The 21,278-nt window shown below is 36.5% G+C and overlaps 1 protein-coding gene and 1 pseudogene across 1 annotated transcript in view; one reads left to right on the top strand and one right to left on the bottom strand.

Annotated features, from left to right (window-relative positions):
• Nucleotides 1-13,559: 13,559 nt before the first annotated feature.
• The window catches only part of LOC109118280 (WAP four-disulfide core domain protein 15A-like), a 32,286-nt gene continuing 24,567 nt past the window's right edge, over nucleotides 13,560-21,278 (top strand). The window contains exons 1-2 of the mRNA XM_033767071.1: nucleotides 13,560-13,638; nucleotides 16,977-17,056. The gene's annotated coding sequence lies outside the window, so the exon portion shown is untranslated. The remainder of the gene's footprint in view (nucleotides 13,639-16,976; nucleotides 17,057-21,278) is intronic.
• LOC104867177 overlaps nucleotides 17,254-21,278 on the bottom strand; it is a 20,170-nt pseudogene continuing 16,145 nt past the window's right edge.

The following is a 21,278-nucleotide window of genomic DNA, read 5'->3' on the forward strand; positions in this document are numbered from 1 at the left end:
GAAACAAAGCTTTTATAAATAAGGAGAAAAGGGGTTGAAGGGAGGGAAGGGCAAGGGGAGAAATAGAAGAATTAAGATATATCACATACATGTATAAATTACATATGTTAATGTTACACTGTGTATATATAAAATGTATCAGTAAAATTAAATTTTTTTAATTTGTATTTTTTAATCACACCTTGTATATCTTTTAGGCTGGTTTATAGCACTTTTCAAGTGTTTTTATGTATTGATGTTACATTCTACTGTTTTGTACATGATGTAAAAGGAGACTGGATGCCTTCACCTTTTTTTTTTAAACTACTTCTCCTTTCAGTTCAGAAATTTATTTCCTATACTTTGGGATTTTATCGATAAGTGACTGTTAGGTACAGGTTTGTATCAGTTATATTTTCTGGACGAACTGATCCTTTTATCAATACACAACATTTTAATTGTCTCGGGGCAAATTTTGAATTAGTATATTTTGTTTGCTATTAGTATAGCTACCTCATATCTTTGCTTGGAATGAATTGCTTTTTCCATTCTTTCCATTTTATCCTATTCACATTTATAAATCTAAAGAGACCTACTCATGGATGGATACAGATGGAGCATGCTTTCTCACCCCTCTGCTAAAGTCTCTTTTACTGTGACAGCTTAATCTACTGACATTCTGAATAATTATTAAGAGGGAAGTAACTACTTCTGCCGTTTTTCTGTTTATTATATGTCCTATATCTTTTTCTTCTTTTCCATAACTGCTTTCATCTTAGCACTTTATTTTTAACTAACTTATTTAATAAAGTATATGTAATGAGTTTCACTGTGATATTTCAACATATGCATACAGCACATACTAATCAAATCCAATCTGTCTTTATCCACTTGCATCTTTCCAAAGCTATAGTGTCTTACTCACTTTTCTTGTTGTTGCAAAAAAAACCACCTGGCACCCACAAGTTAAAGGAGAAAGGGTTTAATTTAGCTCACAGTTTGTAGAGGTTTCAGTCCATAGTTGGCGGGCTCCAATGCAAGATAGCATGGCAGAGGGAAATGGCAGAGAAGAAACAGTTTATGTATGGCAGGCAGGAGGAAGCAAGAAGCATCAGCCTTCTTTCTTTCCCTCTATCCCATTCAAGTTAAAAGCCTATTGGTTGGTGCCAGCCACACTTAAAGGTGAGTCTTCCCATTATCAATACCTAAATGATGCTAAACTGATCAGTGGGCTAATTCAGTTATCACAACCCACGATCCAGTGTCACACACCCACGAGCCAGTCACCTCCCAAAACCCTCACCTATGAGCACATGAGGATTTTGGGGAACATCTAGATTTAAGTCATAACAAATAATAATCACAGTTCAACCTTGAGGTCAAAATTTTTTAGCTTCAACGTACGAGAGAGAATATGGCATATTGTTTTTCTCTGTCTGGCATTTTTCAGTTCCATCCATTGTGTTTCAGATGACAGTAGTTCATTCCTCTTTATGGATGAATAATATCGCACTGTGTAGTATACAGCAGTTTCTTTCTCCATTCATCTGTTGATGGGCACCTAGGTTGACTGCACACTTTAGCTTGTGAACACTATAGTGTCACAATAAACGAGTACACATACGTCTCTTTGGTATGCTGATTTAATTTCCTTTGGACATATACTAAGAAGTGGGATGGCTGGATCATCTGGTAGATCTATTTCTAGTTGTTTGTTTGTTTTGGTACCCGGCATCAAACTCGGGCCCTTGCACTTGCAAGGCAGGCAGTAGAACCACTTGAGCCAAATCCCCAGCCTGTATTTCCAGTTTTTTTTTAAGAGCCTACATATTATATCGATATGGCTGTACTAATTTACATTCACACTGATAGCCTGAGAGTTCTTTTCTCCACATCCTTTCCAACATTTGTTAGTTTTTTTAGCTAGATAAGATTTTAATATTTCAAAAATGTCTAATTGATCTAGCTATAATTTTACTAAAACTTAAATGCAAGTTCATTATATACTTACATTTTCATAATTAAATAAGTTATTTTATCATTTACTTTAGAAAATCATAGCACAATCTGAAACTTACCAACAGTGTAGAAGAGTTCCTTTTTCCCTGGTTTTACATTTTCTTAGTTCATTATATACTGTAGATAAAAGTCCTGGCAAAGATTTCCTCCAAAGTAGCTGACAAGGATGTTCTCTCATTCTGTAGGCTGTCTCTTGACTCATTTGATTGTTTCCTTCAATCCTTCAATGTGCAGAAGGTTTTCAGTTTGTTGCAATCTCCTTTGTTAATTATTGCTGTTACTTCATGTGTTTTTGTGGACCAATCAAGAAGTCTTTGCCAGTGGCTAGGACTATGATTACTTACCCTATGTTTTCCTCTAAGAATGTTAAAGTGCCAGGTCTTATTACATAGGTCTTTGATCCATTTTGAACTGATTTTTGAATCAGGTGGTAAATAAGGTTTTAGTTTCAACCTTCTACATATGGATATCCAGTTAACAGCGGTCTTTTTCTCCAATATATGCTTTTGGACCCCTTGTCAAGAATCAGATACTGGAGTTATGTGGGTTTATTTCTGTGTCCTCTATTATATTCCATTGGTTTATGCATCTATTTTTGTACCATACTGTGCTTTTTGTTACTATGACTTTGTAGTATAATTTGAAATCAGGAATTGTAATACCACAATACTGCTGGTTTTCTTTAAGTAGGAAAATGTATTGGGGAAGAGGAATGGGAAATAGGAATAGGAATATCTCCTGAGAGACAGGAAAGGTCTCAAATGGGTTGCCTTAATACTGTTATTTTTGCTCATGATTGCGTTGGCTCTTTTTTTTTTTTAGGTTTCTTATTTTTCCATTTGAATTTTAGGATTGTTTTTCTAGTTTTTAGTAGGATGTTGTTGGTATCTTGATAAGGATTGCATTGCCTCTGTAGAACATTTTTGGTAATATGACCATTTTAACACTATTATTTTTCTGCCAATCCATGAGCATGGTAACTGTTTCCATCTTCTGCTGATCCATAAGCATGCATGGTGGTTGTCTTCAATTTCTTTATTCAGTTTCCTGTAATTTTTATTGTACAGGTTTTTCACCTCCCTGGATAGTTCAATTCCTTGGTACTCTATGCTTTAAAGTTATTGTGAATGGAATTATTTTCTTAATTTCTTTCTCAACAGCTTCCTTATTGGTATGTCGAAAAGCTATTAATTTTTGTGTTGATTTTGTATACTGCCACTTTGCTGAATTTTTTTTCCACTGAGTTTATTGGTACTTTTTAGGTATGTTCATCATTGGGATCTTATACCTTTACATGATGGATCTTGGTTCTCATTTCTTCCCCATACCCCTGCCGTCCCTTCACCCCCTCCACCATCCCCTATTTACAAAGACTTTGTTTCCATTTTTCCCTTTTCTCATATTTTTTCTTTTCCCTTATTTCCTTTCCCTACTCTTCCCACTTCCCCTACACCTTTTCTTCCTATTTCACATTATTTACTTAAGTTGTTTACCACACCTGAAAGTCTTCAGGTAGAGCTTTTAGGGTATTCTAGGTAAAGACCATCTCATCTGCAAATAGGGATAATTTGCCTTCTTTTCCTGTTTATACCCTCCTTACTTCTTTATTCTGTCTAATTGCTCTGGTTTTAACTTCAAGCACTATATTTTAAAGTAGACATTCTTGTCTCATTCCTGATCTTTAAGGAAATAAACACTTTCAGTTTTACCCCATTCAGTATGATGCTAGCTGTGAATTTGTCTCATATACAGCATTAAATATAGAGAGGTAAGTTCTCTCTATACTTAGTAGCTTCTGGGTTTTTTATTATGAAGCAATTTGGGATTTTGTTGAAGGTTTTTTCTACATCTTTTGGGGTGACCGTGTGGTGTTATCCTTCATTCTATTTGTGCGGTATATTACATTTATTGCTTTACATATAATGAACCATTCTTGCATGCCTGGAATTAAAACGTTGGTTAGGGTGAGGGATTTAGCTCAATGGTTCTGCCACCTGCCTCACAAGTGGAAGGTCCCAAGTTCGATCCTTGGTACAAAAAAAAAAAGAATCCTATTGGGCCGAGGATTTAGCTCAGTGGTTCCACTGCTTGCCTTGCAAGTGCAAGGCCCTGAGTTTAATCCCTGGTAACAAAACAAAAGAAAAAACAAAAACAATATTGGTTATAGTACATGATTTTTTGACATACTGTTGGATTAAGCTTGTAAGCATCTTAATGAGGATTTGTTGTTGCTGTTTGTTTATATGTAACACATTTTTATTCACTCAATAATTGGTGTACACTTAAGTTGATTATATATTATGAGTGAAACTGCAATGAAAGTGGGAATGCAGATATTTCTTGGACATATTGATTTCATTTTCTTTTGATATATATCCATAAGTGGGACTGCAGACCAGATAGTTGCTTTATATTCAATTTTTGGAAGCCTCCTTTTTTTGATTGTTTTTTTGCTTGCTTTTTGGTACCAGGGATGGAACTCGGAACCTTGTGCTTGTGAGGCTGGCAGCGGAACCACTGAGCTAAATCCCTGGCCCTAGAAGCCTCCATATTATCATCCATTAAGACTGAAATAATTTAATTTTCACAAACAGTGTGCAACAGTTTTTCTTTTTATCCATATCCTTATTAACACGTTACCTTTTGTCTTTTTGGTACTATCAATTCTTTTTTCCCCCCACTGAGTTTATTGGTACATTTTAGGTATAGCATACAGTTACATTCATCATTAGGATCTTGTACCTTTACATAATGTAACTTGGTTCTTCTTTTTTCCCCATTCCCATGCCCTACTTCCCCTACCTCCACCCTTCCCTATTTACAAAGACTTTGGGGCCAGGGATTTAGCTCAGTGGTTCTGCCACCTGCCTCACAAGTGCAAGGTCCCAAGTTTGATCTCTGGTACAAAAAAACATCACTTCTTGGCTTTTTGGCTAAGATCAAGTGTAGTACAACGACTTTGTTTCCATGTTTTTCCTTTTCCCTTCTTTCCTTTCCCCTACTCCTCCCACTTCCCCTACTCCTTTAGACATTTTCTTCCTATTTCACAGTATCAATTATACATTTTCATCCTTATTTACCCTTTTAGTCTTTCATACTAGAGAAACTATTTGGTATTTACACGTGTCCTATTTATTCCATTTAAGAATATCACCTCAATGTGCATCCACTTAGCTATAAATGTCTCTTGTTTCTCCTTTTTGGCTGTGTAGTACTCCATTTTATATATATATTTAAACCACATCTTCTTTATCTAGTCTCCAGTTGATGGGCAATTGGGCTTTTTCCAAGTTTTAACTATTACAAACTGTGCCATTATAAACATAAGTGCACATATAACACTGTGATATGATTCTTTTATTTCTTTTGGGAAGATACCCAGTAGAGGAATAGCTGGGTCAAATGGGACTTCTAATCCTAGTTGTTTGAGGTATCTCCATATTGATTTCAACAGTGGTTGCACCAGTCTGCACTCCCACCAACAATTAAGAAGGGTTCCTTTCTCCCCAAAATCCCACCAGCATTTGTTATTGATTGATTTCAATCAATAACATTATAGCAGCCATCCTTTCTGGGGTGAGGTGGAATCTCAGTGTTGTTTGCATTTGCATCTCTAGAATGATCGGTGATGTTTTTCCAATCACCAGGACAAAGTACCCGACACCTACCAGAAGAGGTTTATTAGGCTCAAGCTTTCAGAAAGCTCATTGTACTAGCTGATATTCCCACTAACAATGGAGAAGAGTTCCTTTTTCCCTACAGACATGCAAGCATTTGTTATTATTTGATTTCTTAATGATTGCCATTCTTTCTGGAGTTGATGGAACCTCAGTGTTGTTTAAATTTGCATTTCTGTAGTGGCCAGTGATGTTGAGTATTTTTTCATGTATTTATTGACCATTCTTTTGGGAAGTGTCTATTCACTTTAGTTGCCCATTTTTCTTTGGGTCTTTTATTCTGGGTAGTCTAATTTTCTTGAGTTCTTTTTATAGTCTAAATATAATACTCCAGAGAATAGCTGGTAAAAAATTGTTTCCTATTCTGCAGTTTGTATCCTCACTTTGTGGGTTGTTTCCTTTGTGTGCAAGCTTTTAAACTTGATATGATCTCATTTGTTGATTCTTGATGTTTTTTCTTATACAATTGGAGTTCTGTACAGAATATCTTTGTCTATGCCTATGTCTTCAAGAATTTTACCTATTTTATCTTCTAGAAGGCTGTGTTTCTGTTTTAATATTTAAATCTTTGATCCATTTTTAAAATTTTAGTTTAGTATATGGTGAGACATATGGGTCTAGTTTCAATCTTCTGCATGCAGATAGCCAGTTTTCCCAGCCCCAATTTGCTAAAGAGGCTCTCTCCTCCAGCATTTTTGGCTACTTTGTCAAATAGCAAATGGCTCAATATTCCTGGGGTTGTTTCTGCATCTTCTATTCTGTTCCATTGATGTACATATCTGTTTTTATACCAGTATCATGCTTTTTTTAAATCACTGTAATATGACTTGAAATCTGAAATTGTGGTACCTCCTGCCTTTTTGGGGGGGGGTACCAGGGATTGAATTCAGGACCTTGGGCTTGCCAGGCAGGTATGGCACCTCTGAGATATATCCCAGCCTTCCTGCTTTGGGTATCTTCCCAAAAGAATTAAAAGAATCATACCATAGCGATATATGCTCACCCATGTTTATAGCAGTACAGTGTGTAATAGCTAAAATTTGGAGTCAGCCCAACTGCCCATCAGCTGGAGACTGAATAAAGAAGATTTTTTTTTAAAAAATAAAATGGGGTACTACTTAGCCATAAAGAATGAGAAACTAGAGACATTTATAGCTAATTGGATGCACATTGAGGCCATACACTTAAGTGAAATTAATAAGACACACGTGTAAATACGGAACAGTTTCTCTGGTATGAAAAACTAAAAGTGCAAATAAGGATCAAAATGTATAATTGATGTTGTATAATAGGAAGAAAAGGTCTAAAAGAGTAGAGAAAATGGGAGGGGTGGGGGAAGGGAAAAAGGGAAAAGAAAAAATATGAGAAAAGTAAAAATATGGAGACAATGTCTTTGCAAACAGGGAAGGGTGGAGCGGGTGGTGGGAGGCAGGGGGAATGGGGAAAAATAAGAATCAAGATAAGTCTTGTAAAGGTACAAGATCCCAATGATGAATGTAACTGTATTATATACCTAAATTGTACCAATAAGCTTAATAAAGATTTTTTAAAAAAAAGAATTGCATTTGCTATCCTGGATCTCTTTTCAGTCCAAAGAAACTTTTGCTACCTGCGTTTAGTGTTGTTGGTACTGTCATTGGGATCGCATTAAATTTATATATTAGTTTTAGGAGAATGTCCATTTTGAAAATGTTGGTTCACCCCATCTAGGATGGGGCTGTCTTTCCATTTTCTGATGTCTTTGATCTTTTTTTTTGCAGATTGCTATAGATCTCATTTTAAAGGTCCTTCACTTCCTTGGTTAGTTTAATTCCTAAGTATTTAATTTGTTTATATTGAGACTTGTATTGTTTTCATAATTTATTTTAGGTGGGTTCATTATTGGTGTACAGAAATGCTATTCATTTTTATGCTGATTTTGTATCCTGCTACATTTCTGAATTTGGTAATTAATTCTAGGAGTCTTTTGTGTCTTTTATGTAAAGGATCATATCTCTGTAAATAGTGATTATTTTACTTCTTCCTTTTCTACACACATATCCTTTTTATTTCTTTCTCTTAGCTGATTGCTATGGCTAATGTTTTGAGTACTATACTAAACAGGAGTGGTGACAGTGAACATTTGTCTTCTTCCTGATTTTATAGAGAAATTTTCAGTTTTTACCTATTTAATATAATGTTGGCAGTATGTTTCTTATGAATAGCTTTTATTATATTGAGATAGGGCCCTTCTAAAACTATTTTTAAGTTGTTTTTTTTTTTTTTCAGTGCCAGGGATCAAACTCAGGACCTTGCACTTGCAAGGCAGGCTAAATCCTCAGCCCTAAAAAGTTTTTATCACGAATAGATGTTGGATTTTGTTGGAAGCTTTTTCTACAGCTATTAAGATGATCATGTGATTTTTTTTCTTCTTGCACCTGTGTACATGATTTGCATATGTTGAACCATCTTTACATCCTGGGATGAAGCCTACTTGGTCATGGTACTGATCTTTTTGATAAGTTGTACATTCTTCTTGCCTTTATCTTCTTGGCGTATTTTCTATCTATGATCATTGGAAGGATTGGCCTGTAGTTTTCTTTGTTAGTTGGAAAATCTGTCATTCTGAAAATCTGGGTAATGCTAGCTTCCAGAAATGATTTTGGATGTACTCCTTTAAATTTTATTAAGGAGTTTGAGAAATACTAGTGTTATATCCTCTCTGAAGGTGTTGTAGAATTCAGCAGTGAATTCATCAGGTCTTGGTCTTTTCTCAGCTTGGGCTTTTTTTAATTGCCTCAATTTCATTTCCTGTTAATTGTTCGGTAGGTTTGAGTCTTCATAGTTCACTTTTGGTAATTCATATATGTCTAGGAATTTGTCCATTTTTTTCAGGATTCACCAATTTGTTGGAGTACAATTTTTTCATAGTATTTGCTGGATTTGGGTAGTGTTCATTGTGATTTCGCCTTTTCATTTCTAGTATTATTGATGTGAGTCTTCTTTTGGTAAGCTTGGGTAAGGGTGTGTCTATTTTATTTATTCTATCAAAGAAACAGCACTTTAATTCATCGATTCTTATTTTGTTTTAATTTTATTAATTTATATTCTAGTCTTTATGATTTCCTTGCTTGTACTAGGTTTGGGTTTGGGTTCTTTACCTTCTTCTAGTTTCTTGAGGTGTATCACTAGGTTGTTTATTTCAACAAGGTAAGTTTTTCTAATATAAGCATTCCTCTTAGGTTTTGGTATATTGTATTGACATTACCACCTGATTCAAGGAATTATTTAATTTCTTCTTTGATTTCTTGTGTGACCAACTGAGTGTTCAAGATTGAGTTTGGTTTATTTTTGGTTTTTGTTGTTGCTGTTTTGGTACCAGGGATTGAACTCAGGATCTTGCGCTTGTGAGGCAGGCAGTGGCACCACTGAGTTAAATCCCCAGCCCCAAGACTGAGGTATTTAACATTCAGTTGTCAATGAAATTTATGAGCTTTTTCTTCTGCAATTCATTTCTAGTTTCATTGTGCTATGATCTAATAAAATATGATATATTTATTCTTTTTTACTTATATAACCAGGTTCTATGGACTGGTGTGTGGTCTATTTTGGAGAAAGTTCTATGTGCTGCTGAGTAGAATGTGTATTCTACTGTATTAGGATAGAATATTTTATAGATATCTATTAATTCCATTTATTCTAAGATGTGGTTTGACTCTGATATTTCTGTTAATTTTTTGTTTAGTTGATCTGTCACTCTGTGAATGTGGGGCACTAAGGTCCCCTGGCATGATTATATTGGTTTTCATTTGATCTTTTTTTTTCCAGCAGTGTTTGTTTTATGAACTAGGTGCCCCCAATGGTTGGTACATAAACATTCATAATTGTTATCTCTTCTTGTTGAATTGGTCCCTTAACTAATATATAGTGAAATTTTTTTTCCTCTTCTGGTCAATTTCTGTTTGAAGTTTACTTCATCTGAGAATAAAAGTGCTACTCTTGCTTGCTTTTGGTCCTCATATATGGAGTATTTTTTCCACCATTTAATTTTTAAACCTGAATTTCTTTTTGCATTAGATGAATTTCTTAAAGGCAACAGAGAGTTAAATTCTGTTTTTTGATCCAGTTTGCAAATCCATGTCTTTGAAGTTTGTGAGTTGAGGACATTCATACTGAGTTATTACTGAAAGTTATTGGCTTATTCCTGTCATTGTATAGGTTTTCTAATCTTTTAATTTTTCCTTTTTTGTTTAACTACTTGCTTTATTTGGTGTATTCATTCCATCTGACTTTTTGGCTTTGTTGGCTTCATTGCTTCTATAAAGGATATTTCTCAGTACTTCTGGGAGTTCTGGATCAGTGTTCAGGTATCTCTTAGATAGTCTTGTTGTGGAATGTCCTTATTTCTCCATGAATTTTGACAGATAGTTTTTTAGGATATATTTATTTGGGCTGAAAATTTTTTCTTTTAGGGGTTGAAACACTTCACTCCAAGCTTTCCTGGCCTTTGAAGTTTGTGTTGAAAAGTCTGTTGTAATCCTGATGCATTTATTTTCTTTGATGCTTTTTGGTGTTTTGTTTTGTTTTTTTCTCTGCTTTTCTCTGACAGCTTTTAAGGTTCTGTGTTTGCTTGGATATCTGAGATTCTGATGTCCCACAGAAAGCTTCTTTTTTCATAGCAATTACACAGGAGGTTCTAAAAAAAAAGCAAGACTCATTACACCCTCAAAGCCATGTTTTCTTGCGCATTGGGCCTTTACAATGAGCAAGTGATGCTCTTCTTGAGCTTTAGAAATAAAAATGTATCCCACCTTCTTGGGATACAACATAGTATTGTCTATTTAAGATTTCAAGATAAACCTTATACTTATCCACCCCAAACCTGGACAATCAAACCAGTGCACCTCTAAAGTTAGTCATGTACTTAAACTTTTCATTCTTTACTCATACTTGGAAACTTTTCTGCTGTGATTTTTGTATACAGATTTTTAAAATTCCATTTGTGCTATCTTTTGATTTCTATTTCCAAGTATTCTTAAGTAAGTCTTTTTAGCATCATCTAATGGCTGTTAAATAAAATTTTCTTGTTCTCTTATCCTTTTTATGGTTTATCTGAGTAAATTTTCTTGAATTTTCATTTTGTTCTCCAGACATAGCTTCTCACAATGGTCAATTTTGCAAGGCAGGCAAGGGAACCACTGAGCTAGATCCCCAGTCCATGCAATGGTCAACTTTGCTATCTCTGAAATCTGCAGAATTCTTTTATCTTTCAGATTTTTTGGGGGGGGAAACTTGTCATTCATGTTTTGAACCATTCAGTCAGCTCTTGAATTTTGTATTTGTTTCTTCCATATCCACATTGGTCATTTTGTATTTTAATTCCACTATTTTTGGGATTATGTCCTCTTTGAACTCTCTGAGTTTCTTTAGTTCTTTTTTTTTCATTAATTAATTTTATTGGTACATTTTTAGGTATACAATATGCTGACATTCTTTATTGCGAATTTGTACCTTTACATAATATATCTTGGTTCTTATTTTTCCCCCATTCCCTTGCCCTCCTTTCAACCCCTGCACCCTTCCCTGTTTTCAAAGACTTTCTTTCCATTTTATACTTTTTCATATTTATTCTTTTTCCGTACCCCTACTCCTTCCTCTTCCCCTTTAATAATTCCTTTTTAATGATTTCACACAGCTCACACAGCTATCTGGTGTTTGCCCTTCTCTCCCTTGGAATAGCTTTGGGAGAGTTTGGAGTCTTTGTGGGTGTTTTGTTGCTTGGATTTTTTGCATTTCTTTATGCGTATGTGCACATGCACATATGTGGGAGTGAGGTCAAATAGAGTGGAGAGTTTGTTGTTGATATGAGTCTCTAGTGTTTAGTTAGGTTCTGATTTTCAGTGATGTATTCTTGGCTTTATCTGTCCGGTAATACTACCCACCCTTTCAACCCATTCCATTTAACTGTATTGGACCATGTCACTGTGTTGTAAGGAGAGATTTTTCTACTGGTTATAACACAGCACATACCAATCATAAATATTAAAACTTGTCTTGATAATTTTAGTCTTTCATCAATACCCCTTACAGACAGTATTGCACTGGGGTGTGGGATGGGGAAGGTGGGGAGGAAGGATAAAGGGAAGGGGGTATGTCAATGGGAAAAGAGAAAGGTAAGAGAAAATGTCAATAGGTTGAAAAAAATAGAAATTTGGACTCCCTTGGAATTATTTGGTAGCTAGGGTAAAGGGCTAGTATTGAGGAGGTTTGGGAGACTACTTGTGTAGGCAAGAGGATGTATGCCCTTGAAAAAATATTTAGAGATTGAGAGACTATGAGATTGTTGGTGCCTGTTAACATTTTTCTAGGTATTCTGTACGGTTTCTCTAAGCCCAGTTTTCTTAAGGATTACTCTGACATACCTTTAAATGGTACTGTTTATAGTACTGGTTAGTTCTTATTCTCTAATGCACTTATACAGCCCCCTGTTATATTTATACAATTAGATGGGGAAGGCAAGGAACACAGATGATGAGTAGAGAAAAACTATGAATAAGGCAGGAGAGAGTTAAGAGGATAGAAGTTAGAAGATAGGAAAGAGGACACACTAGAAGAGGGAGTATGTGTCTTAGAGGAAAGGTTTGTCTTTTGGGGGGTGGTACTAGGGATCAAACTCAGGACCTTGCACTTGCAAGGCAGGCAGCGACACCACTAAGCTAAATCCCCAGCCCGAGGAAAGGTTTATTTAGCTCACAGTTTGTAGAGGTTTCAGCCCATAGTAACCTGGCGCCAAGGTAAGGTGGCATGGTAGAAAGGCATCACAGAGGAGAAACAGTTCATGGTGTGGAAGGGCAAGCAGAAGGCAGTGAGCAGCAAGCAACAAGCAGCAAACAGTAGCAGAAGTAAGCTTGCCTCTCCCTTTATATTCCATGCAGGCTACAATCTGATTGGTGCCACCCATACCCAGAGTAGGGCACCCTTAATCCACATTCACTCACCCTAATCCATCCACCTTCAAACCTCCCTACCTATGACCACATAAGGCAGTTGGGGGGGGCATCTAGATACAATCCATAACAATAGGTCAAGTGGGAAATCCTTGAAGCCTTAACTATTATGATCAACTAATACCAATAAAGAAGAACCAGAAGAAAGAAGAGTAACAAAAATGAAAACAGGGAGTGAAAAGGAAAAAAGGATGGCCCAAATCCAACAAAGTAGCAAGGTTACAATAACTGCAATTACCAAAATAACAATGGACATAAGAATAAAAACCTTAACACTGTTTGTTGTTACAGAGTTAACCTGGAGCTTCCATACAGTTCCCTCCACACTGGTATCACTGTCTGGTTTCATTTAGCCACATAGTTTTTCTCTGTGGGCCAGACAATTGCCTGCCTAAATCCTTGAGGACTGTTGTTCCCTACTAACTTCTCTGCCTTGGTTTCAAATTCCAGGCGTGCCCCCCACAGACCTCCACTGATTCAACTACTTTGATTGTTTTGGAAGGTAAATATGGGCTTCTTTGTATCTTCCCTTCACAGGTTTTCCTTGCCTACTATATAGTCAAAAAGCTACTAGCCTGATACTGATCACTGCTGATGTCTATTTGATGTTTGATGTTTGACTTGCCCATGGAAATAACAGGAAAGTGCTCTACCTCAAAGCTCAACTGGTTCCTGGGTCACTCTGATTTTGTTCCACATAACTGTTACAGAAACAATTTGTTCTTCCTTCTTGCATTGGTGGGGTGCCCTCTGCCCTGTGGGAGTTCACTGACAGTCATAGATAGAGTGCTGAATGTTCCAACTACAGAACTTCCATTGTATGTGGGAGGAATAGGCAGCTTATTATTCTCATTGTGTTTAGGAATCTCAGTCTCTCTCTCTCTCTCTCTCTCTCTCTCTCTCTCTCTCCTCACTGCTGGCTCCCAGCACTGGAGTACTGCCCATAAGCACTGGATTGCTACTAGCCAGCCCTGAAGGTGAGTGTGAAGGTGCACGGCAATTAAATCTTAACCTGTTATGTTTTTGCCTTGGTTGAGTCTCTGGGTTGGAAATATCTCTCTTCACCTCACCTAGTGGGCAAGATAGTGTGACTGTGAATCTATTCAACCCACCAGGCTGGCACTTAGGGCCATGTTGCTTCTCTCTCAAGCCAGTCTTTTCTCAAGAGTATGTTGAGTCTGGGGTGGGTGGAGTACCATGACCCTCTCCCACCAGCTAAACACTGGATATTAGTCCTAGTGGATTATTTTATTTTTTCATTTATCCTCCCATATCTGTTTTGTTTTTTTGTTTGTGTGTGTGTGTGTGTGTGTGTGTGTGTCCTCACTTCAGGATAACTGCTTTTCTTTAACATCAAATCAGAAACACTCGCTGTGGTTGTGATGCCCTAATTGACTGTCATGATATCCTCTGACCTAGTTTTTAATCTGGTTTGCCAATCTGTGTTTCTTAATTGAAGAATTAAGAGGGTTGGTGCTGAAAAGTGTGTACTAATTCCTGAAATTTTGCTAGTTTCATGGTATTTGATATAATACTAATACTCATGTCACATCCCTGGGTAGGCCAAGTACCCAGCTCCACTGTGAGCAGCTCAACAGGATCATAAACTTCAGTATCAGTAAAGCATTAAAGTTACAACTTTTAAGGGAAAGAAAACTTTTATCGGAAAGGGGTGAAAAGAGGAATAGCTGCTCTGATAAGAACTGAAGCAGGAGAAACCAAAAGGGTGGTTACTCATGAACCCTTTGTTCTGAACTGCTTTTTTTAGGAGGTCAGAGACCCTTCTCTCTACCTGGAACTTGCTATAATCCAATTGGCTTTTGGGCACCTCTGCCTATGTCATCTCTTCCAGTGCTCTATGTTCAGCTTCTTTCTGCCTTGTCTGTTTATTTGTCCCTTGCCTACTTTTCAGAGCCTTATTTTTGGGGTAGTGGCTAGCTGGCAAGGGCATACCATATTCAGGGTTAGCTTAAAGTTAGTAAGGGGTTGTGTGTGGATACCTATTATATTCTGTAATTGTATGATGAATATAGTGACCCTAGAGTGAATATGTGTGTGTTAGTGCATAGGTGTGAATACATATGTGTAAGAGTTTCTCCCAAAGTTAATCAGCCCCCTACCCTTAGATCTCCCCTGTATTATATTGGAGATGGAGAGCAACAGCTACCTCAGCTTGGCTTTGTGCACGTGGCTCTCTCTGCACTCCGCCTATCAGCTCTTACTCTCGCTGGTCTCTTGGTGCAGGTCCCAAGGCCATTTGGTGACTTTATTTATCTGGTCTTTCCCTCTTTCTATTCTTGCCCTTGACTTATCTCCCATGGGAATTTTTCTAGAAAAGTTTTAACTTCTGGTCAGGATTAGCTAGAAGATCTAATGAGGCCTGATCCATTGTTTTCCTACACTCATTTGTTAATATGCCCTTAATTTGTATAGAGTGTTCTTTAGGTATATCCTAAGTGATGACTTAATGGTCATAAATTCCTTTAATTTCTTATTTTGAAAGGTTTTGTTTTTCCTTCAATTCTGAAGGATAGCTTTGTTAAATATACCAATTTACATTGGCAATTATTTTCATTCATACCTTGAACTATATTATTCCATCTCTTCTTGGCCTTTAGAGTTGGTGTTGAGAAATCTACTGTTACTCAAATAGGTTTACCTTATAGGTTTGAGTGATTAGGCATTTTTCTCTTGCAGCTTTCAACAGAATTTTTTGTGCTGTACCCTTAACATTTTACTTATGATGTGATGTGGGAAGATTCTTTTCTAGTCATATCTATTTGAAGGTCTAAATAACTTCTGTACCTGGATAAACAAATTTTTCTAGTGATCTGGGAAATCTGCTGGGTGTGGTGGTAAATGCCTGTAATTTCAGGCAAATGCCTGTAATTTGAAAGGCTGCGGCAGAAGCTATGAGTTCAAGGTCCATCTGAACTATATAGTGAGACCCTGTCTCAAAAAAAGGGGGGGGGTTGTTTTTCTGCTATTATTTCACTGAATTTGGTTTTCTTTATTTTTTTATTATTTTATTTTATTTTTTGGTACCAGAGATCAAACTCTGGACCTGCGCTTGTGAGGCAGGTGGCACAATGACTGAGCTAAATCCCTGGCCCCTGAATTTGGTTTTCTATGCTTATAAACTGCATATGAGTCCACCTTGCATTCAATACACTCTTATATTTGTTTTTTAAATTATATTTCAGAGGTCTTACATTTTTTCAGAATTTCTCATTTTTTCATTGTTTCTATCTAAATATTATTCACTAATTTCATCTTTAAGCCTTGAGATTCTGTCTGCTGATGAGGCTTGCCAGTGAATTTTAAAATTTGGTTTATTGATGTTTTCATTTCCAAGAATTTCATGGTCCATCTGAGCTATATAGTGAGATATACATATTTTTTAGGATTTCTAATCTTTTTTTAATCAATAATTTTGATCTCCCTAGAATAAGAAAGTTTATACAGAGGTATGAGGCCTTTATTACATTCAGTTTAGTGTTTAATACAGACTATCAATTTAAACAGGAAATATCCAATAGGGCTTAAATTACCAGTTGCTAAGTTTTCTTTCACCAATCTCTTAAACATTTAAAGGTCTCTAATGTGTATCAGCAAAATCCAAAATAATATGCCAAGTACTAAGTATGGACACTGTGTAAAATTTTAAATATAAGGACTAATTTCTTAATAAAAAGAATAACTCTTAGGAGTTGCAAAGTATATAGATTAACATCATAGGTATATTCTTGATCTCATGCCACACACATACAATAACATTCTCTACCATAAGAGCTCTCTCAGTTAGTATCACAGAACACCTGACTTTAGGAAGGAATGATCAAACCAGTGAAACAGACACGGGAAAGATATGTACATTTTTTAAAGTGTTACAGCTTGAATAACAGCTGTTCCACAATCTGAACATTTTTAGGATTATTCAACAATATTGTTGATCCAGTGAATCATTTAATGAGATTTAATCATCAATTAATAATAGAATCCAAGTTTTAAAAGGCATGACATATATTAATGAAAGCAATAAAAAATGTACTGTGTATGAACTGTTTACAGAAATACAAAAAAAATTTGGATGTTACAGGGATATAGTGCTACTATAAATAGATTGTTTAAGCTAAATTCTTAGCATAAGCTGTCCATCTCTATAACTAACAAAAAATATTTAAGGGACAGGACATTTTTCTACAAAAATAATGCTACATTGTATACTTTAATCAGTGCATTTTTAGGTGGCATTCATATGTTTATTTTTCTTGTTGACTTAGTGACTATATCTTCATTATTTTCATTTCATCAGAAGCCTCAAGAAAATCCAACTTGCTGACAATCATTTAAAGTGGGAAGAGATTAAAAACAGAATCAGCAGGAGCATTACAGGTAACAGCCTGGACAGTGTGTACTTGCAGGTGTCTCTCAGATATGTGCTACCTGTCACCAGAGTATGTGTTATCATCTTACACTATGGTACCAAATCTCTCACTGGGGTCTCTTCACCAGGATGTTGAGGGGATTTTAAAAAATATCTCTCCCCTGAGCAAGGGTAGAGTGGCCTACAGGTTCCAAAACTGGTGATGTTATTGTTTAAAGCAGAATATGTAGCTGCCATGGCACCTTTTACTAGATGTGGTGCAGAATTCTAGTGAGAATTCTGGAAAACGGAGTGAGAATTTTCTGTTACCTATTTGTGCCAATGGAATGTGACCTGTAACCACTGTATCAGGCTCCAAGACTCCATATAACACAAGCAGCATCATAGCCCTGGCATTTGAAAAACTCCAGTGCAATAAAATTTGCAGTGTAACGAGGAGTCTTGAAAAGACTGCTTTCCATTCTGAGCTGCTTCACAAAGCCAAAATCACAAACTCAGATAGATTTAGATTCTGGTTTCAAGTCTCTGTGAACCACCTCTTGCACATAAAGATAATCAACTGTTTGATTATGGTAAACAGGACAGCACTGGCCTCTTGTTCAGAGAAAAATTTCTAAGAATTTTATCCAGAAAGTCACTCCTTTGTTAAGTTCTGTTGTTACATACACCTTCTGCCCATCATATACATCCTTAGAGTAATAAATGTTTGGATGCCTTCCACAGCAAAGGAGAATTTCAATTTCTTCTGTTGGGTCTCTCTTGGTTTTATCAATAATCTTTAATGCAAATGGTTTGTTTGTGGTTTGATATATACATCCCTTGCAAACAAAGCATGAACCAATTCAAATATCTTCTTTTACTTCATATCCATCAGTAAACTAAATATTGTTCCCATGTAACTGATGAACTACTGAATGTACATCAACTATCTTCATAGCTTGGCTTTCATTACCTGAGATTATAGCAACAAAACTACCCCCCCAAAAAAAAGTTGATGTTCATTAACAATAGGTAGAATCCCAGGCGAATCTTTGGGAGTTTTTGCAATAAACTCAGAATCAAAATAATATATATCTTCAGGCCTGTTAGTTGCAAGTTTAAAAGATGAATGAATTTCTCTTCTATAAATTTATTCCAGTAGACTGCTGATGAAAAATTAATGCCTTCTAACTTCTTCAACTCCATTCTGTTCTCCACCTTAATTTTCAGAATTTTGTTTGAAAGCATTCATACAAGACTCTGTTTTCAGGATTCAGAAACTGTGGCATCCAAAACTGTGGCTCTAAACAATAAATTTAAGATTTGTGAAATAGGAAGAAAAGGTGCAATTGGGAAGGTAAAATGAGGGGGAAGAGAAAAGAAAGATAGGAATGGATTTAATGTGAGAAAAAGAAAAAAATGGAAACAAAGTCTTTGTAGACAGGTGTACAGGGGTTGAAGGGAGGGCAGAGGAATGGGGAAAAAATAAGAACTGAGATGGATTATGTAGAGGTGTAAATTTCCAATGATGACTGTCATTACATTGTATATCTTAAATGTACCAATAAAACTTAAAAAACAAACAAAAAGAATTATAGTTCTTATTTATCTTTTTTTTTTTTTTGGTAAAAGTAGTGTACCAATGAACATTCCAAACATTAACTCACCAAAAGATAATCACATACTCTACAATTCTACAAAAAGAATATGCTATTTTTTTCATGATTAATACCTTCTTTTTTTTTTTTTTTTTTTTTGGTACCAGGAATCAAACTCAGGACCTTGCACTTGCCAGGCAGGTGCAGCACCACTGATCCAAATAAATCACCGGCCCCATATTAATACATTCTTAAGGCAAAATCTGTTAACTTGATGTGAACTTCTTAACCAAGAATACGTTTTCTGGTTTCAAGTTCTTATATTTTATTCCCAGGCTATGTAGATTATCTAAAGCAAGTAGAAATTCAGCCACCTAGAACCTGACATCTTTTGAAATCACCTCTTTAGATAAATGTGTAAACAAGTCTCCTCCACTGAGAAACATCAAAATAAGACAACTTCCTTTCAATTTGATAAACATAATGCAATTTAGCAATCAAAGAAGGATTAGGGGCCAGGGATTTAGCTCAGTGATTCTTCCACCTGCTTCGTAAGCGCAAGGACCCAAGTTTGATCTCTGGTACCAAAAAACAAAACAAAGCAAAATAAACAAAAACACAAAAAGAGGGATTAACGTCTACCAAGATATCTCACTCAATTTTTGTCCAAACAGTCTCAAACTTTAAGCATGGCCTTCTGTAATACCTTTAGGCATAAAATTATCTAGCATCAGGGCCTGAGATTTTTTAAACTAAGAAAGCCTTTCCAAATACTACCTGTCCTAATACCTTTTAAAAATCAAATTGGGAAGTATCTGCTTTTTTCTGTCCTCATCTGAAGTGTGATTACAATTTCTTTGATATGTCCTTCAGTCTGTGGATTAATCTCCTCACGTATACGTTCATCCAAAATTTGCTGTCCATTCATTGGGACTGGGCTAAGAATGAGCTCCCCATTCATTCTGAGGAAATATCAGAGATTTGCATACACTTATGTACAGTGATATTCATCCTACTCATTACAATGAGACTAGAGACTGAGAAGATTCCATAGAGAACATCAATACCAAGACATGCCCCAGCAAAAGTTTTTACATTTTAGAGATAAAGATATAATCCTCCATGCTGTCAGATGAGCATGACTGCATGGCCATATCCTCCTGCCAGTCTACCAGCTGCACAAGTGCAATCTCCCCAGCCTGCCACCTTCAATACCTTCTCCCTCCCTGCCCTCCCCATAGCCCACCCTTTTTTTTCTTACATTTGTTGCTGGTGTGTATTTTTCTTTTGAGAAGTATTTATTCAGGTTATTTTCCCACTTTTAAACTGGATTACTTGGTTTTATATGAACTTTTTTGAGTTCCTATCTTCTCCGGATATAGATTCTCTGTGAGACAAATACTGTAATTGGGTAATACTGTCTCCCATTCTGTGTGTTGTCTCTTCACTCTGTGGATTGTTCCTTAACTACAGAGAATCTTAATAGTTTTATTTAAACCTATTTGTTACTTTTTGCTTTTTTTTTCCTGAGTGTTATGGCTTATATCTAGAAGTCCCTCACCACCAAAAAAGACTCCAGTACCTAAAGGCAGGGCTTGTGGAACATGACTGGACCATGCGGGTGCTATAGCTGACTTGCTGTTAGGAGACTGGGCCTGGTAAGAGGAAGCAGGTCACAGAAGGTTGACCCAGAAGGGCATATCTCCTTCCCTGGATCCTCCATTCTCTCTCCGCTTCCTGGCCACCATGATATGAGAAACTTTCTGCCATGCTGTTTCATTGCAGACACCTGACCATGGACTGGAACATGAGCCAAAACAAATCTCTTCCTTTAAATTGTATGTGTCACGTATTCTGTCTCAGTGATGAGCAAAGTGACTAAGACAGATTTTGGTACCAGAGAAATAGTACTGTTGCTCTGAAACTGTACTGAGCATGTAAAACATAGGACTTTGTAACCCTACAAAAAGCAGAATTAAGCAAAATAAACTAAAGTGAAACCAAGTGAAATTTGACAGCCAGCTGACAGCTTGGAAGCTGACAGCCTGGATGCTGAGTGTTAAGACAGATAAGAGTTTGCTGTGACATGTGTGAGACTCCCCCCGACATTTGCTGTGACACGTGATTGCTGTGACCCCCGATTAAGAGTTTGAAGTGAGGTAATGGAGAGTGTTGAGGAGTTAACTTAGATAGAACATATGGATGTATTAGATTAGAGATGATTTAAGGTATAAAAGGAGAAGACTACAGACAGATGACGTCGCTTGACGACTCCGTCAAGATGACCTGCTGAAGCTCTGCTGAAGCTCTGCTGAAGCTCTGCCGAAGCTCTGCCCGAGATGCTGACACACTGTACCTGATCCTGACTACCGAGACATCAAAGTCGCAGCTCGACCCTGCGAAGCCGGAAACCAGACTACATCTACCAGGTCGTATGCCCTCACCTATAGCATGATAGCATTTATGATTGTGTTAGAGATATTATGGGCTGGCATTATTTCTGGATTGCGCTGGCAATTGTAGTTGTATCCTTTGTGTGGGCTTGTGTTTGTATTGTTAATGAGAGTAAAAGCATTGATCAAAACGAAACCGAATTGGCAATCATTGATGCGCTGACCTGTGATCCCGAAACGCAAATCGGTGCTCGCGACAG

This window comes from Fukomys damarensis, unplaced genomic scaffold, assembly GCF_012274545.1.
Source record: "Fukomys damarensis isolate Sample0158 unplaced genomic scaffold, DMR_v1.0_HiC HiC_scaffold_22, whole genome shotgun sequence".
Taxonomy (NCBI): domain Eukaryota; kingdom Metazoa; phylum Chordata; class Mammalia; order Rodentia; family Bathyergidae; genus Fukomys; species Fukomys damarensis.